Source organism: Barbus barbus (genome assembly GCF_936440315.1).
Source record: "Barbus barbus genome assembly, chromosome: 34".
In the NCBI taxonomy this organism is placed as follows: domain Eukaryota; kingdom Metazoa; phylum Chordata; class Actinopteri; order Cypriniformes; family Cyprinidae; genus Barbus; species Barbus barbus.
Genome location: NC_136762.1, coordinates 24,629,722 through 24,648,334, shown reverse-complemented (window position 1 = coordinate 24,648,334; position 18,613 = coordinate 24,629,722). Strand labels below are relative to the sequence as shown.

General features: G+C 41.0%; 1 pseudogene across 1 annotated transcript; it reads right to left on the bottom strand.

Moving 5' to 3' along the window:
• Positions 1-12,598: 12,598 nt before the first annotated feature.
• On the bottom strand, positions 12,599-13,391 carry LOC306854139 (olfactory receptor 52L1-like; annotated as a pseudogene). The gene has a single exon. The product of its transcript is annotated as an olfactory receptor 52L1-like (transcript).
• Between the last annotated feature and the right edge of the window lie 5,222 nt (positions 13,392-18,613).

Here is an 18,613-nt window from a genome sequence, read left to right as displayed (position 1 = left end):
GTGCCTCGCTGTTTGAGGACAGAGAGTGGATACTTGACCTTGCATTTTTAACAGACATCACTGCAAACTGAACCATTTGAACTGTGAGTTGCAAGGCAAAGGTAAGACTGTCGCTGACATGATAAGTTCTGTAAGCGCATTTAAAGCTAAGATTAACCTTTTCTCTGTGCATTTGCAAAGAAAAAAATAATAAATCAGAGGTGCAGTGTCAAATTATTCCCCAGATTACAGTACACTGGTGAACCGCATGCAATGCCAAGCTTCCCACTAACAGACATTTAAAGACAAAGAAATAGATAACAGATGTTTTCACTGAAACACCATGGCAACAGTACACTCAAATATTATATAAAAATGTGACAAATATAAGTTGTGTTGTACAAAAACTCTGTTGGATGTTGCCTTCCAAAACAAACTGTAAGAGCATGGAAGCCACAATCACTGAGCATCAATTACTTTGGCTTGGGCATGTTATTATGCTACCTCAAGATCAGTGGGGATTTCTTTAAGACTGCAAGGGAAGCTCGGCTTCCCCTATAATGTCAAATATTATTATACATTTTATAGACTAAAAATGCGTTAGAACACATTCATCTCGAAGACGAGTTTGTTCAGAATCAGCTACATATAGCAGGTCGTCTGACTTAATTTCCTTCTCATACATTCCCGTAGCGTCACAGTGTATTTCCCTGTTGAAGCCTAGCGTCCATTGACTTCAATGGGGCTGCTTTGAACAGTTTTTTTCAGTGCTTCGAAACTAGACGGTCATTGGATTAATGCTGCGATTATGTCCCGCCCACAGACGCTCAGCGTCTCTGGGGGGGAATGGAGGAGCGGGTTGGCCTGGACTCCGGGCTTCTGCGTGATGATTGGAGGGTCTGTCGAAAGACTGCATCTCCTTTTGATTGACAGCGATTTTGTACTATAAAAAGTTGCTGACGCTGAAGCTATTCGAGCTCAGTCCCATAGCGGATTTTGCAAGTGTAGTCGAAAGACAAACTGCTGCAACCTATTTCTTGGTATTTGCTTGGCGAAATTGCTAGCCAATTTTCATCATAACAGGGGAAAGCTGTGTGATTACTTGGTGTTCCTTAACCCTCTGGGGTCTGAGGGTGTTTTGGGGGCCTGGAGGAGTTTCGACATGCCCTGACATTTGTGCTTTTTTCAGTTGCTTATAAATATATAAATTATTAAAGTCGAATAACACTGTAAACAGCACAAACTGGGCTACAATAATATGTTAGCAGCATTTATGTACTTGATTTTGTTTTTGAGAAAGCAACATTTATGCATGGTTAGTGAAAAAGTTAAGTTTTGAAGTCACTGAAATAAGGCCATAAAAAACACAGAACATTTGTTCACAAGACTTCTGAGAACTGGATCTTGTAGCCTAGAATTTGTGATTCGAATAATGTGAAAATCATCTTGTTTATTTGCTCGCAGTAAACAATATATTGATAAAAATGTTCTAAGTCACTTTTTGAGTAAAAAGGGTCTATGCGAGAAGGCGTCAACCTTCACATTCACACCTGAGAAGACAAAGGCCCACATAATGAGCTTCATAATGAGCCATTTAGTCAAGTATGTGACTGACAGGGAAGAGTTACAAGAAAGAATATGAGGACAAAATAAATTGAAATATTTTTTTGTAGTTTATTAAGAATATATTTAGCTATCACACAAAATAACTTGAGATTCACTTGTGAGTGCAGTTAAACATTTTATTAGGATCAATCAAAGCTGTCTTTCAAAGCTGACTTTTTATCATCGTTACTCCAGTCACATGATCCTTCAGAAATCATTCTAATATTCTGATTTGCTGCTCAAAAAACATTTATTATTATTATTATTATGTTGAAAAGAGCTAAGAAGATTTTTTTTTTTTAATTAATATAAAGTTCAGAAGAACAGCATAGTTTGTAACATGATACATGTCTTTATCATCACTTGTGTGCTAAACAAAAGTTTTTAAAATTTCTATATATATTGTCTCCAAGCTTTTGAACCTGTCATTTTCATAGTGTATATTGTTTATGTGCTCCGAAGGAAAAAAAAAAAAACACATTTTGAAATTCTGGGTTATTTCTCTCAGCAGATCTTCTTCCAGAAACAGAAAGTCGCCGGGATGAACTTGTTTGTTTACATTCGCGCGCGCCTCACGTGGATGTTTGTAATGTGAAAGGCGTGAGCGGTGCATGGGCATGACCACATTAGATATAATGAGTTGAGACGGGAAAACTGGACATCACGTTGGTTTCATATGGATTACTTTAACATAGAATATTTGTTTTGGACGTGACTTACTTCATTTAAAAGTAAACATTTCAAGCTTTCTATACATATATTTCTCATGTATTTGAGGCAAGTATTCGGAGATTCATGTTGTTTTATTTACGTGTCTGTGAAGAGAGGTGACAGAGACAGAGCCGGCAGAGAACGCACCCCGTTTATTTTCGTTTCGCATCATAAAGAAAAAACGAGACAGCCACACCGGTGGTTTAAAGACATGGAGTTGGACAGTGCAATGCCTCAGCTTTACAAACTGTTCTCATTAGTGGCAACAATTGGAGCTACATCTGCAAGTGTAGAAAGGAGCTTCTCCTGTTTAAAGCGGCTCAAGTCCTTCACCCGTAACACAATGGGCCAAGGGCGTTTAAGCAGCCTAGCTCTGCTGGCCATTGAGCGGACACTGGTCAAGTCACTGGAAAAGACGCCTAGTTGGTACGACAGGGTCACAGAGCATTTTCTTGAAAAGGAACCTAGAGCAGAATTTACGTATAAATAAATGGACAATTTTTAATTGGAGAAGCAGGCCCAGCTGAGAGAGCGGAGAGCCGCGCTGGAAACATCCCGGGCTGATGCTCACAAGTCCGGGGTAAGTATACAGCAGGCTGCTAACACTCCCACCACCTCTACTCCGTGTGTTTCTCTGCACAGACCCTGGGCACCCAGGAAGCGATCTTCCCAGATGTCCTTCACTGCGGCGCCGGGACGCCACGGACCCTGGGTGTACCATCAGCGGAAGACGCGAGCCAAGCCCCGGGCGAAGACCTCTCCTCCTCCGCCGCCTCCGGTCTTCGATATCTCCACCCGGAACCTCTTCACTCCCCTGCGTGAGACAGAACGCGAAGCTGTGATTGTCCGAGACTCCATCATCCGGCACGTCTGTGCTACGTTAGCTGAAGGAAAAGTGCACACTCACTGTTTCCCCGGTGCTCGTGTTCTCGATGTTTCTGCACAGATACCCGCGATCCTGAAGGGCGATGAGAGCATCGGTGCTGTTGTGCTGCACGCGGGGGTTACCGACACAAAGCTGTGGCAGACGGAGACACTGAATAGGGACTTCAGGAGCCTGATCGAGACGGTACGCAGCACATCGCCTGCGACGACGATCATCGTGTCAGGACCACTTCCCACATATCGACGAGGAAGCAAAAGGTTCAGTAGACTGTTTGCTTTAAACAAATGGTTATTGTCATGGTGTGAAGAACAGAAACTGCTCTTTGTTAATAATTTGAATATTTTCTGGGAGCGTCCTAGGCTTTTCCGTGTTGATGGCCTGCACGCCAGCAGAGTTGGAGCGGAACTCCTGTCGGACAACATCTCCAGGACGCTACGCTCCATCTGACTAGAAAGCCAGTTCTCAAATAACTGCTATGATGACTTTTGTTTTACCCACTTAAATGATAGAAGTACTTGCGTTGTCCAATCTATACAGACTGTGTCTGTTCACCGAATAGCGAGGTCAAAATATAAATTTAATGCAGGATCTAGAAAAAATCTGAACGTGATTAAACCTGAAAAATGCTAAATAAATGAACACAAACATTTTTTAAAGCTTGGGCTCCTAAATATTAGATCACTCGCACCCAAAGCAGTTATTGTAAATTAAATGATCACAGATAATAATGTTGATGTACTTGATGTAAAAACATGTAATTTCAAGTTGTTTGAAGTTGAATGGACTGATTTCTCGTCAGAGTGGTCATCAACTATCAACACAACGTTCACAAACATAGGGGAGATAAAAGTTGAAAATAAGTCATCTGCATCAGCAAATTTACGAGCCTGGGTGTGCGTAATAGCACATACAGAAAAAACATCTACGGTATTGATCCTGTATGTTACTTCTCACATAAGTTCAACAAAAGCCAGTTGAATTACTCTACTATTGAGAAGGAAACTTTAGCTTTACCGTTGGCATTGTAGTATTTTGATGTCTATTTGAGTTCAAGTAATTTGCCAATAACTGTATTTACTGATCACAACCCTTTAGTATTCTAGTCTCGTATGTATAACCAGAATCAGTGGCTGATGCGCTGGTCTCTGATTGTCCAAGGTTACCATCTGATGATTGAACACAAGAAAGGTTCAGAAAACGTAATGGCTGATGCTTTGTCAAGAGCTTAACCTGTTAACGTTTACCAGAGCAACGGCGCACTGAAGCGTTTTTTTTCCCACTAGTTTAATTTCAAATTTCAAATTTATTTGTCACATACATATACTGTACATACATAGTACGACATGTAGTGAAATGTATTGTACGACTGTCCAACAAATTGTCCAACAAAACCTCAAGCTTACAAAAATACAAATAGAAAAATAAGTACAGTAAACATATATAGAAATAAACTAGCAATAAAATAAAATAGAATAAAATAAAAATAGATATGAGAATAAAAATAGAATATGAAGAATAAAAATAGAATATGATTCTATATAGATTCTATAAAATGAAGTAAAGTGTATGTCAGTGATAAAGTGTCCGTGTGCTTTGCAGTGCAGTAAAGTGTATAAGTGAGTAAAAGGAATACTAAAGACAAATGGTATATAAATCCCACTGATCTATCCTCACGTAACCTTCTACAACTGAGACTGACATTAGTGCAGATTGTAGTTGAAACTATGCAAAGTGAAGTGTGGGGTGATGTGATTAGAGTGGAGACTCCGAATGGCCTGTGGGAAGAAGCTCCTCCTCATTCTCTCTGTGTTCGCCTTCATGGAGCGGAAGTGCCTCCCTGAACGCAGCAGAGAAAAGAGTCCATTGTTGGGATGGCTGAGGTCCTTCACTATTGTCCTGGCCCTGGTCAGGCACCGCTTGCTGTAAATCTCCTGCAGGTCAGGGAGCTCGGTGTGGATGGTACGTTCCGCTGAACGCACCACCCTCTGGAGGGCTCGTCTGTCCTGCATAGTGCAGTTCCCGAACCAGGAAGTGATGCTGTCCGTCAGGACGCTCTCGATGTTGCAGGTGTAAAAGGTCTTAAGCACCCGAGAGGGAAGTCTAAAGTCCCTTAAGCGTCTCAGATGGTACAGACGCTGCCTGGCCTTCTTCACCAGGGTGCTGGTATGACAGGACCAAGTCAAGTCCTGCGTGATGTAAACACCCAGGTATCTGAAGCTGTCCACTCTCTCCACTGGAGTCCCGCTGATCGTGGTCAGCTGGTATGACCGCTCCTGCTTCGTACTGAAGTCCACTATCAGCTCCTTAGTTTTGCTGATGTTCAGGTGTAGACTATTCACCTGGCACTAACTCTCCAGGTTCTTAATCTCCTGTATGTAGGCCGTCTCGTCGTTGTCTGAGGTCAGGCCCAACACAACAGTGTCATCAGCAAACTTGGTGGTGGTGGAGTTGGAAGTGGCCACACAGTCATAAGTGTACAGTGAGTACAGCAGGGGGCTCAGAACACAACCTTGGGGCTCCAGTACTTAGGGGGATGGAGGATGAGGTGTGTTTACCCATCCGTACGGCTTGCGGTCTGTCCTTCAGGAAGCTGGAGATCCATTGGCACAAGTATGTGCTGAGACCAAGGGCCTCCAACTTGAAGGTGAGTGTGGAGGGAATTATGGTGTTAAACGCTGAACTGTAGTCCACAAACAGCATTTTTGCATAATTCCCTTTTCTGCAGTCCAGGTGACTTGTTGTGGTGTGGAGGAGGTGTGAGATGGCATCCTCCGTGGAGCGGTTATGTCTGTACGCAAACTGTAGTGGATCCAGTGTGTCTGGTAGTGATGCAATGATGAAGTCTCTGACCAGTCTCTCAAAGCACTTCATCACCACTGATGTAAGGGCTACAGGGTGATAGTCATTGAGGCAGGTGGGCTGGGGTTTCTTGGGGACAGGAACAATGGTGGACTGCTTAAAGCATGAGGGGACTGTTCCAGGGAGAGGTTGAAGATCTCAGTGAACACCGGTGCTAGCTGGTCAGCGCAGGCCTTCAGAACCTGACCTGTGATGCCATCTGGTCCTGCTGCCTTCCTGATGTTCACTCTCCTGAATGCCCTCCTCACGTCATGCTCCGTGATGGTGAACACGTTGTCCTCACCGGCTTCCTCAGCGTGCATACAATTAGCACTGCTAGAGCCGCTAGCATGATTAGCTGCAGCCTCGAAGCGAGCATAAAAGTTTTCAGCTCGTCAGCCAGAGAAGCGTCCGCATTCCCCGATCTGGAGGGTGGTGTTTTATAGTCCGTGATGGTTCTGAGTCCCTGCCACAGGCTCTTAGAGCCGCCATGTTGGAATTGCGACTTTAGTTTCCTCCCGTAGAGCTGCTTCGCCTCCTTCACCGCTCTGCGCACGCTGTAAGATGCAGCCTTGTAGTCATCCATGTTCCCGGTGATGAGCCCTGTGTTGTAGGCAGCGGAGCGGGATCTCAGGGCGTCGCGGATGGTTTTATCCACCCACGGCTTCTGGTTGGGAAACGTCCTGATGATGGTTTTCTGCACCGTATCATCCATTAGTTTCTCTATAAATCCCATAACCGCTTCCGTAAACAAGCTGACATCATCAGAGCTGCGCCGGAACATGTCCCAGTCTGCGTCATCTAGCGCGTCCTGCAGAGCGGCCACCGATTGGTCCGTCCAGCGTGGGACCTCCCTCTGAACCGGGGCTTCCTGTTTCAGCCTCTGTTTGTAAACAGGCATGAGGAAGATGGCGGCATGGTCCGATTTCCCAAAGGTGGTTGTGACTGTGCCTTTGTAGCTGTTCTTGTATGGGGTGTAACAGTGATCTAATGTCCTTTCGCCCCTGGTGGGGCAGCCGATGTGCTGATGGAAGTTCGGCAATGCACGCTTGAGGTTGGCACTGTTGAAATCTCCCAAAACAATGAGTACGGCGTCCCAGTGCTGTGTCTGGTGAAGGTGTAGTGTCTCATGTAAATCCCATATCGCAGTGTCCGTGTCCGCTTGAGGTGGAATGTAAACGGCACTGACGATGTCCGAGCTAAATTCCAGAGGGAGATAAAAAGGGCGACATTTGATGGTCAGAAGTTCAAGATTCGGTGAGAGGGGAACAATGCTCGCGCTGTCGCACCAGTGTTTGTTCACCATCGGACATACTCCACCTCCCCTAGTCTTCCCCGAGTCCAGCGTTCTGTCCATGCGGTAAACCGAGAAGAACTCGGCCGGCTGGATGGCGTGGTCTGGTACCGCTGGGTTCAGCCATGTCTCGGTGAAGCAGAGAATGTTGCAGTCCCGAATGTCCCTCTGGAACTTGACTCTTGCCCTGAGATCATCGAGCTTGTTATCCAGCGACTGGACTTTGGCGAGCAGGACACTCGGTAAGGGAGTGCGGTGTGCGCGTGCCCTCAGCCTGTTCCTGACGCCGGCTCGTTTCCCTCGAGGATGCCGGTACGGGTCGCGTCCTTTGTTCCTCCACAGGATCTCGCTTGGTCAAGATGGTCCGGGTTCAAAGACGGCGAAAGGTGAGTGCATTGTGATTTGGTCGGAGCAGTCGGGACGGCAGCCATCCTCACCGGCGCCATCTTCCATTACTGTTTAATGTTTGTGAATGAATTTAACGTGAAATAATATCATTAATCTTGGCAAACTATATATCATTCTGAAGGGCTAAGCCTCAAGCATCGACGACTGATCGCTGTTTTCCGATGGAAAGCTTATAAGGAATGTATTTGCTACATTTGTGTAAGCAGTACACATCAAAACATGCAAAATAAAAAAGCAGTACGTACCAGATTCATTGTAAATAACGAGTCACAAACGCGTCCACTGCTGAAATCCCAGTTTAGTTAGACAGGTAAGGGTCCACAGATCAACATCCCAGCGAGCACTTTTAGTCCAGCAAAAAAATAACGTTGTAATAATGAATATTCCTATGTTTAGATTTCATTTCTTCGGGAGAGTTATTGTTCGCGTCCGTTATGGAATAAATTACGCTCAAAAACAGCGTCTTGGTGGTAATAAAACAACACTGTGTTGTAGCATACAGTTTTACAAACATAATGAGATCGTCCACGTAAAAAAAAGTCTCAGAAAAGTGGAATATAGATTATTTGAATTTGGCGCTCTCTTCTAAAAGCGTGACGCACGCTGTGACGCAGCTGAGCGGGGTGTAACGTAGCGATCTGCTTTTTACATAAAAAAACTTTTTATTTATTTTTTTCTTCTACATTTTTTATATTTATTGTGTGGGGAATGTGGCCGTATCTGCATGATTATCATATGTATGGACATCAGCGTGTTTTGTTACCAATGCTATGTCGGCTATCATTGTGATTCAATGATCAGCTATTATTGATTATATGGCCCATCTGTATGATTATCATCTGTATGGAAGCACATCAGTGTGCGATTACTGACTGTATGACCATGTCATGAATATGTATAATGACTAAAATAGTTTGTATAATTCTGCAATACAGCAATTCTGGTGGTTATTTTTTCTCAAACAGAGGGGCTGGGGGGACTATAAATATTTTCAGAAAAAATATAGCAGGAATCTAATTTTTCATGGTATCTTCTTCAAATTTGAAATATAAACTCATGAGACACGTGGCTTTCAACCCATTACTTTTCTGGATTGCTCCAGGACTTATTTCATGTATTTGTATATGAAATAAAAAAAACATTCAGTATGGAAAAAACATTTTTCAAGGCACGTCAGTGTCTATAACTTTTTATCTTTTTGAGCATTATCAACTCTGGATGATGGATAGTAAAGCCTAGAGTGTCTTCTTTCCAAAGATACCTAATTTGTTTGTGTAGCACACTTTGTCAGGAACTGCTACCATTTTAATTTAGGTAGGTTATTTTCACCTGTTAGGCCCCAAATGGGGGGTGATGGGTAACAGGTTAAGAAAAAGAAGACTGGAGTAAGAATTGTTAAAACTATATGTTTTTTTTCTTAATCCATATAGTTTTGTCTTAAGGGGGGAGTGTTACATTCCACGTGTGTTTTGTATATATTTTGTGTATATTTCTCCTGTCTTTTCGTGTTACTTTGTACTTTGTGCACCGCTGCTAGGTCAGTGTTTATTGGCTGACTCGACTGCCAATCATCATTCTGACATCATGATGTTCTGCCAATCTGTTGAGGACTCGAGTTGATTGTGTGTGTGTGCGCCACGCCAGCGTACCTTGTGCTCCAACGTGGTCAGCAGTTTTGCTTTCGACACCAGTTGTCTCCCGACGCCTAATGTATCTTGTCTTATGGAGTCATGCTTTGTGTTGTGTGATTTGATCTATTTATACATTTGTTCTTTGGCTATTGACTTGTATCAAATTATTCGTAAAAGTTAAAATGATAAACTTTCTAACTCAGGGCTTATACACTGAGAGTTCTCATTGGGACCGAAAACAATTACCTCGTACTTGTCTTCCTTTAGGAAGAGGAAATTTTGGGCTAGCCATGGTTTAACCTCCTCTAGACATTGCAGAAGAGAAGTAATCGCAGTGGAATTGTTTCTTCTGCGTAGAAATGAAAAAAAACACGCCATGTTTACGTAGAAGAGAGCCCAGCGGTAGCATGTAGAGAGAAAATAGAGAGGGAGCTAAAATAGAGCCTTGTGGAAGGCCACAGGTCAGAGGTGCAGGGGAAGAGGTAAAATTAACCAGCTTCACTAAAAACTTTCTGTCAGACAGGTATGACTGAAACCACTTCAGGATGTTAGCTTTTAGGCCTACCCAAGACTCCAATCTAGATAATAGTGAGGAGTGATCTACGGTATCAAAAACGGCTGCTAAATCTAGAAGAATAAGAACCACAGAGTCTCTGGAATCAGTAGAGAGGTAAATATCATTTAACACTCTCAACAGGGCGGACTCAGTGCTGTGAGTAGACTTAAAACCAGATTGAAAAACCTCATAAATACAATTACCTAACAGAAAACGTGAAGATGATTCAGCACAATTTTCTCCAAAACCTTTGAAATGAAAGGTAAGACGGAAATTGGCCGAAAAAGTTTTAGGACATAGGAATTCAGTGAAGGCTTCTTGAGCAGAGGAGTGACAGTAGCGACTTTAAGACTGGCAGGAACAGAGCCAGTTTGGAGACACTTATTGATAAGAGACACCAAACCTGGCCCAATCGAATTGATTATTAATTTTAAAAATCTCGGGTGAATGATATCGCTAGAACAGAATGAAGGTTTAAGCTTGCCAATGCCCTCCTTTAATTCCCAGAGATTGATAGGTTCAAAAGCAGGATTTGTAACAGATTGAATAATTGAAAACAAAACCTTAGGTTTATTTTTTCCCGTGGGCTCACCACCTGCAGGAGGGACCGTAAGGGGCCGGTGCAAAGACGATCGGGCAGCAGTCGAAGGCGGGGGCCTCGACGACCCGATCCCTGGAAACAGAAGCTAGCTCTAGGGACGTGGAGGATGCCTCCTGGACGCCTTCCCGGGAAGGTGTTCCGGGCGCGTCCCACTGGGAGGAGACCCTGGGGAAGACCTAGGACACGCTGGAGAGACTATGTCTCCCGGCTGGCCTGGGAACGCCTCGGTGTCCCCCCAGAAGAGCTGGAGGAAGTGTCTAGGGAGAGGGAAGTCTGGGCATCTCTGCTTAGACTGCTGCCCCCGCGACCCGGCCCCGGATAAGTGGAAGAAGATGGATGGATGGACCTTAGGTTTAGAGTGATTTGTTTAAATTAGATTAGAAACATATGCAGCTTTCGCAGACTTAGCTGCAGTCTGGTAAGATGTAAGAGAGTCTCTGAACATTTGAAGAGCGATATGCAGCCTGTACTTTTTCCATTTTCATTCTGCCTTTCTACAATTTTGTCTTAGGAGACGGGTGTCAGAGTTATGCCACAGTTCAAATTTTGGTTTGTGCTTGTGAGGCTTAAGGGGAGCAGTTGCATTTGCTACCTTAAGCCAGGCAGAATTCATGAGGCTAAGATGTTGATCAGCATCCAAGTCAGATAATGGTTGATCCAAGTGCAACTGTGAGCAGCATTCAAGCCCATATGACAGTACAAGATCCAACATATGGCCCTGAATATGAATAGAGTCACTGATCCACTGAGATAGATTAAAAGCGTCAATAAGATTAAAAAAGTCATGTGACACGGGGTTGACAGACAGCAAACATAGATATTAAAATCACCCACCAACAGAAAGCAATCATAATTAGTGACAATATTGCTGACCAGTTCAGTGAAATGCTGTTTAATTTAGACACACAGACATCAAGAATCACAACAACGGTGACCATCAAAAAAAGCATGTTGTAGCCAATCAAAACTCATCCATGGCTCCCATCATGCATTGCGGAATTAATAAATTATGAGCTGAATTGTCTTTGTAATTTCTTTTATTCTTACTATTTTCTTTTATTTTTGCTGTTTTTATGTGACTTTTTAGTAGCTTGTTTTGTGATGTTCAGAGTTGATCTGTTTATCTGAATATGCTTTTTGTCACCGTTGTTGAGGTTCATACGCTGATTCTTGATGCCTGTGTGTGCCTTAAAGAAAGACTTTTTTTTTTTTAAGTTTTTTTTGTGGGGGATCAGAACAGCTTGTAAGAGATCCTTCCAAAATTTATAGAAAATGCAGAATCAGGGCTGTTGTAATCAATGAAGTAAATTTAACTCAAAGATTCACGAGTTCAGTGATTCATGGTCAGATAATGATTGTTAGAACATAATCATCACCACCTGATGACTTTTGCTCTTTGCAAAAGTCTGGCTGTTATAATTTGGTTATAACAGTGCCTGGAGTGTTTTGTTGTATGTACTGCAAATGTATGTGCACAAGTTTGATGCTGCAGTGTGTATGATTGCTCCAGGAATTATTTCATGTATTTGTATATGAAATAAAAAAAACATTCAGTGTGGAAAAATATTCTTCAAGGCACGTCAGTGTCTATAACTTATCTTTTTGAGCATTATCAACCCTAGATGATGGATAGTAAAGCCTAGGGTGTCTTCTTTCCAAAGATACCTAATTTGTTTGTGTAGCACACTTTGTCAGGAACTGTTACCGCTTTAATTTAGGTAGGTTATTTTCACCTGTGAGGCCCAAAATGGGGGGCGAAGGTTAACAGGTTAAACACCCCTGTGTTATTAAAGCTGTGCAGTACAGAGATGTATTGTTTATTATATTTATTATAGAGTTTATTGTTGCTAAGCTCCTTTACTTCATGTCATACATAATCATAGTAATACACAACATTCTGTTGTCTTATATTCTTAATAACAAAACAGGAATTTTAATTTAATAAATATTCTAAACATCTCAAAATATTCTCCCTTATACATACATGTATATATATATATACATATATATATAGACAAATATATACATATATATGTCACTATCTTTCTAAAACACAGAAAGCATATGATCTTTATAGTTGAGAAAATATTCACTCAAATATTCCCATTGTTTTCTTGAAAATCAGTCTCATAACTTGTTGCCATACTGTTGTCAGATTTAGTCCATAAATAAGTGGATTTAAAATGGGTGGTATTAGAATGAATTCCAGAGTCATAAAATTAAGCAGACTTTGAGGCACATCCCTTGAACCATAATGAGTGAACATTACATCAAACAAAAATGCAGTTGTCACATTGATCAGTGCAAGCAGATGTGTTACACATGTTTGTATTGTTGTTTTTGCCCTCTATTGACTTCCTGCACTTTCTAATTAAGTAAATATATGAGCAAAATACTAATACTACATGTCCAACATATATAATAATGATTACAAACCCAATCACATTGTTTACTGTTGTAGGAAAATAGGAAAGTTTAACAATTGACCAATTTTCACAATATAGCTTTTCAATACTTTCATATGCCATCACTGTTAATGTTGAAAAGTCACGTAGAAGAGATGAATAAATTTCAAATATCTGAACCAAACATCCAGCATAAGAAATCACATGGTCATGTGCTAACAAATCATACATGAATTTAGGGTATAATCCAGAAGTTCCATAAAGTGCATTTACACAGAGACTACATATTAACACATACATTGGCTCATGAAGCTTCTTATGTGAAATTATAGTGAAAATTACAGTTACATTACACAAGACAATCAGTGGATAATACAGTGCAGTTAAATACAACAATACATATCTGTGTTCCGTTGTTTCATTCAGACCAGAGAGCGTAAAAACTAAGACCCTAGACTCATTCTTCAATGGCTGCATCTTGAATTTATGTAAATATTTAAAGTTTGTTTTTAAATAGAAAAGTTATTGGAAAACCATAAAGTTGTATTAATGTGATTTGTCACAGTGTATAGGAAGTCTGTAGAAGAAAAATCACCAACATCAAAGCAAAAATGAAATCTTCTAACAGTTACATAATTTTTTTTTTTTCAATTACAGAACAACTGAAATCTTACCATGTTCTCTGTCTGAATGCTTCCTGTAGTGTTTTGCAAAAGTTTGATTTGGTTTGCTATATATAGACACCAATCTCATGTTAATTGCCTTGATAACAAACATTGTTTTAACAAGCTCTCTAATGGTTACTAATGGTTAGTCTCCTCTTAATATTTCTTCAAAAATATTAGATCTCAAACTACACAAATATGTCATATGTGGTATAATTATGAACAAAATTATTTAAGTTTCTTTTATATTGTCAGCTTTCTTGCCAAAGCCTTTTACAATATAGCACACAAACTAAGTTACTAGCAAATATAAGGGCAGACAGAAGAGAACATTAAAAACTTGCTCTGTTAAGCTTTGTAGCCACTATAGATAAAACACAACTCAAACTTAATGTATGGCATGCGTATCCATATGCAATCTTTTATTAGACAGAAACCTGGTCATAACAGGCTAAGATCAACACTGGCAAACAAGGTTGAACAGGGCTAGACAACAGAGTATTCCAAAGACAGGTGTGAGTCAGTCAACAGCAAACTGAATCCTGAGGGCAAGACAAACGGGGAATTCACTAATGGGAAATAGTCCAGGCGAGGTGCAAACACAGTCCGAAACTGCAAGGCAAAGGGTAAATCCAAGACAGGCTATAAGCACCAGGGCAGGCAGAGATAAGACAGGACGAGGTAAACCAGGCTAGAATGAAGACACCACTTAAACAGGTTAAAAACAGGACCGACTAGATTTAACTCAGGAAACACGGAATGGCACCATAAAGTTGTTATCGCTAGGAGAATGATAATCGCAGACAATACTTGGCGATCCGAAAGAGGAAGTTCAAGGCTTATAAAGTGTGTTTGATTGGTTGTAGCTGTGAGTGTGTAATCTGTGCAATGGATGATGGGAACTGTAGTCCGGGGTGACATACAACAGTTTGTGTAGTGTGCAAATCAATGTAACTGGGAGGCAACATCTGGTGGCGAGCACGGAAAACCACGAACTGGATTCGTGACACAGTATTACTTTTGTTGGATAACAACCTGTAAAATGATGCTAGAGATTGGACTCATTTATCTGAATACTTCTGTGCAATAATATTTTGGTATTATTTCTTGCAGTTGTATATTTAATGTTGACTGAGAATGAATGAATGAATGAATGAATGAATGAATGATGCATTTATATAGCGCATTTATTGTGTATTGCCGTACACCCAAAGCGCTTTACAATCATGTGGAGGGGGTCTCTCCTCAACCACCACCAGTGTGCAGCATCCACTTGGATGATGCGACGGCAGCCACAGGACAACGGCGCCAGTGCGCTCACCACACACCAGCTACAGGTGGAGAGGAGAGTGTGATAGAGCCAATCAAGTGAAGAGAACACAAGTGTAATGTTACAATGTGATGTCATGAGTGTATTTAACATAAAACAGGGTTCTACCACATTCACATTTACATGTACATTTTTGCATAAAATAAGCAGTTAATTGTAAAGTAGAGAAAAGTTCAGACTCATAAACAAGTCCAATCAAAGGATATTGCTGCCATGGCGTGTAATGTGAATTGGAAAGTTGAGTAGGGTCTTGTTGCCTTACTGGACAGGCGCATGTATAAGACCGATAACATCAATTGCTGAACTTCCATATCCAAACAGATTCAGGGAAGGCGGCTGAAGGGAAAAGTGTGGCAGGAAACGTTCATAAGTGGCCATATTGAGTAGTGAGACTTTAGCCCCCGTGTCCAGGAGCAGAGGATTACAAGAATCCGCTATATTAACAGCGTATGTGTAAAAACCTGCTGAATTGGTTTTTATTGAATGAATAATGCCAGGGTTTGTAGCATTAGCACGTGGGTTTCGTTGTGTAGGAGCTTGAACTGGAGCAGATCGACACCATTTTGCAAAGTGGTTCAGCTTTTGACATCATCGACATGTTTGTCCCCGTGCAGGGCAGTTGGGGCACATGATTAGTGTCTTCCAGACCCACAATTTCTACATCGTCGCTGAACATGAGGGCGAGCATATTGTATGTCTGCACTTGATATATCTGCCTCTTCCCTGTGAACTTGTGTGCAGTCTTGTATCATGTCCCCAATGCTTACACTTGATTCATGTGCAGTATTTAATTTAGCAGCGCACTGTGCAGCAGACTCAATTTGAGAGGCCAGAATTACAGCTTTCTCTAAAGTGAGATCATCATCTTCCAATAACAGCCGCTCCCGAGCGAGTGTATTGTTTGTTTTCTCAATTAACTGAGGGCTCGGGGAAGATAACGACAACATGGGGAATTCTTCAGCCATCCTTGTCGCCAATTGCTACATCTGTAAAGAGGACTCGTACTGGAACTTATTTGACTTTTTATTGTTCACATCAACTTCACTGAACCAGACAGCAAGAAGTGTTGGCCCAGATCCAGCCCACATCTGGCCCGCATGGATTTCACACGGGCCAGATGTGGGCTGGATCTGGGCAAACACTATGTTGCTATCTGGGAACTGTGAAATCTGAACACTGACATCACTGAACTGTGTGAAAACATTCTAGCATCAACGTCATTACCTGTTCCAAACTCTTAAAGTGACCAGCATTCTTTATCTCTTATTGATGTAACAAACACATTACTAATTAAACACCAGATTATAAGTCTAAATATAGCTGCAAGCAGCGATGACGGGCCCAAGCCATCAGTACAACCGCCACCCCGATGGCATCAAGAAAAAGCGGCACAGCGGGCACATGCATTTACAGTAACCCTCTGGCAGTCTGGTTTTAAGGGATACAGCAATTAAAGGCTGTGAAAGACTGTTAGTTTAATAAATCGCCACGACAACATTTAAGTTCCTCAATGTTTTGGCATCACGTAGACAAAGTTTGGTGTGAATTACTTGACTCATGGGCGGAGTAGGTAAAATTCCACTGCCTGATTTTTCCAAAAATCCACATTCAAATCAAAATAGCCGACTTCCTGTTGGTCGTAGCTAATTACTGTAAATTAGAAGGTTGTCTGGCTTGATGAGAATAGTATATGTACCAAGTTTGGTGAATGTAGCTAAAACTAACCCCCCAAGTTTTGTCAAAAGGTGGCGCTATACAGTGCCTCTTCCACGCCCTTTTATGAGCTTTTGCCAGTGTCTAACTATCATTAATGCTGATGTGTGTGTTAAATTCCATTAAATTCTAAGCATGTTAAGGGCCTTAAAAACACCAGACAAGAATATTAAAGTTTGTCACATTGCCATGGCAACACTATTTTAGGTATCAATAAACCCTTCATAGGTCGTATTTTTACATTATTCTGATGAAGTATGAAGCAAATCGGGTAAATATAAGAGGGAGCATATAAGTATATCAAATTCCAGAGCATGTGTTTTTCACAAACCCCTTAATAGCCAACTTCCTGTTGGGCGGGGCCTATGACCTGCAGTTTGAAAGTTGTATGGCTCGATGAGTTCTATATGTGTACTGAGTTTCATATGTATACGTGTAAGTGTAGCACTTGTGTCAAATAATAGGCACTTGCTGCTAATATTAACCTTAGGCCAGTAGGTTCGACTGTGGAGATGTAATTAGAAACAACAATTGAGTCAAAATAAATCTTTGTATTGAAAATAATTTTTGTACTGGTTACTGTGTTTTTTTTAAACGGAAAATAAAACAAACAATTGTTACAATGTTCTTTGTTCAATATAAGATCACAATTGCATGAAATTTCAACTCCAATGAAATTAATTGAACAATTTCACCTGACTCTCTGGTCATCTACTTGTTCAGTAGGGTGCACCCTCTAGGCTATGCAAGTTCCTAGAATACAACACTTTTGAAATCAAATTAAACATTTACCATGTTCACAATTAATAATTTTGACAGTTCCCTCAATTAAAGAAAAAATAACTCATTGGTCTTGAACACAAGGCCAATAAACAGTTCAGAAGAAACAGTTCAAAATTCAGTTCAAAAGATTTGTTGAAATGTTCAGTTCAAAAGATTCAGTTCAGGAAGTTCGTTGAAATGTTCAGTTCAAAAAGATTCATTTCAAAAGATTCAGTTCAAAAAGATTCAGTTCAGGAAGTTCGTTGAAATGTTCAGTTCAAAAGATTCAGTTCAAAAGATTTAATTCAAAAGATTCGGATCGAGGAATCCAAAAATAAATCAATAGAATCGTGGAGAAATGATTTGATTCAAGCGTTCCAAATGACAAAAGCAGATCCGTCAGAGCAGAACGAAATTACTCTTGGAAAGTCTCTCAAAACACAACTCAGTTCGGGTTATGAATCCTAGTGGGCAATCAGAACTTTCCTACCCATTTCCTCGGGTGATGGTTGGAACTTAACTCTCACAGCAATCAGTGCTCATCTCGCTGGGAAGGCTCGCCATCTTACATCAACACGCTGAATTAACGTAGTTCCAACGTAGGACAAAAGACCTGACCTGCATATGTAACAGGCAGTTTTTTAGTTCACAACACAGATTAAATTCACTGTTTTCAGTTACACATCAATACATACTAACACATTTCCCTTTTTAACATTGAACATATTATTTAACATTTAACATTGTTATATTTCCGCTGTACTTTGAAGGTTTAGATAACGTCACTGTATTTAAACACAAAAAAACGTTCATTCGTTATCATCATCAACAAAATATAACACTAGAAACTCCTATATACAATCGTTTTTAACCATTACATACCTTTTGTATTGTAAAACATAAGAACTCGTCAGTATTTCACTCCAACTAAGAAATACGTTTTCACTCTCTCTCAATTGAATACATCAGTACATGTCTAATCACATTTATGGCAGTTTACACATTGAAAATGCGTACTCACCAAATCCAAAGAAAATAAAACATATGAAAACCTCTGTTTTAATCCTCTCTGACGTTATTTTAACTTGTTCAAAGTTATGTTGCTGCTCGTCTCTCACCAGCTTCGAAGAGAAAGAAAATGGCTACTCCCATCCAGCAACTAGCGTGGTGGGGCGGGACTTCTTCTTCTTCTTCTGTAAATTTTATTGGCAGCTTGCAATCATTGTGCA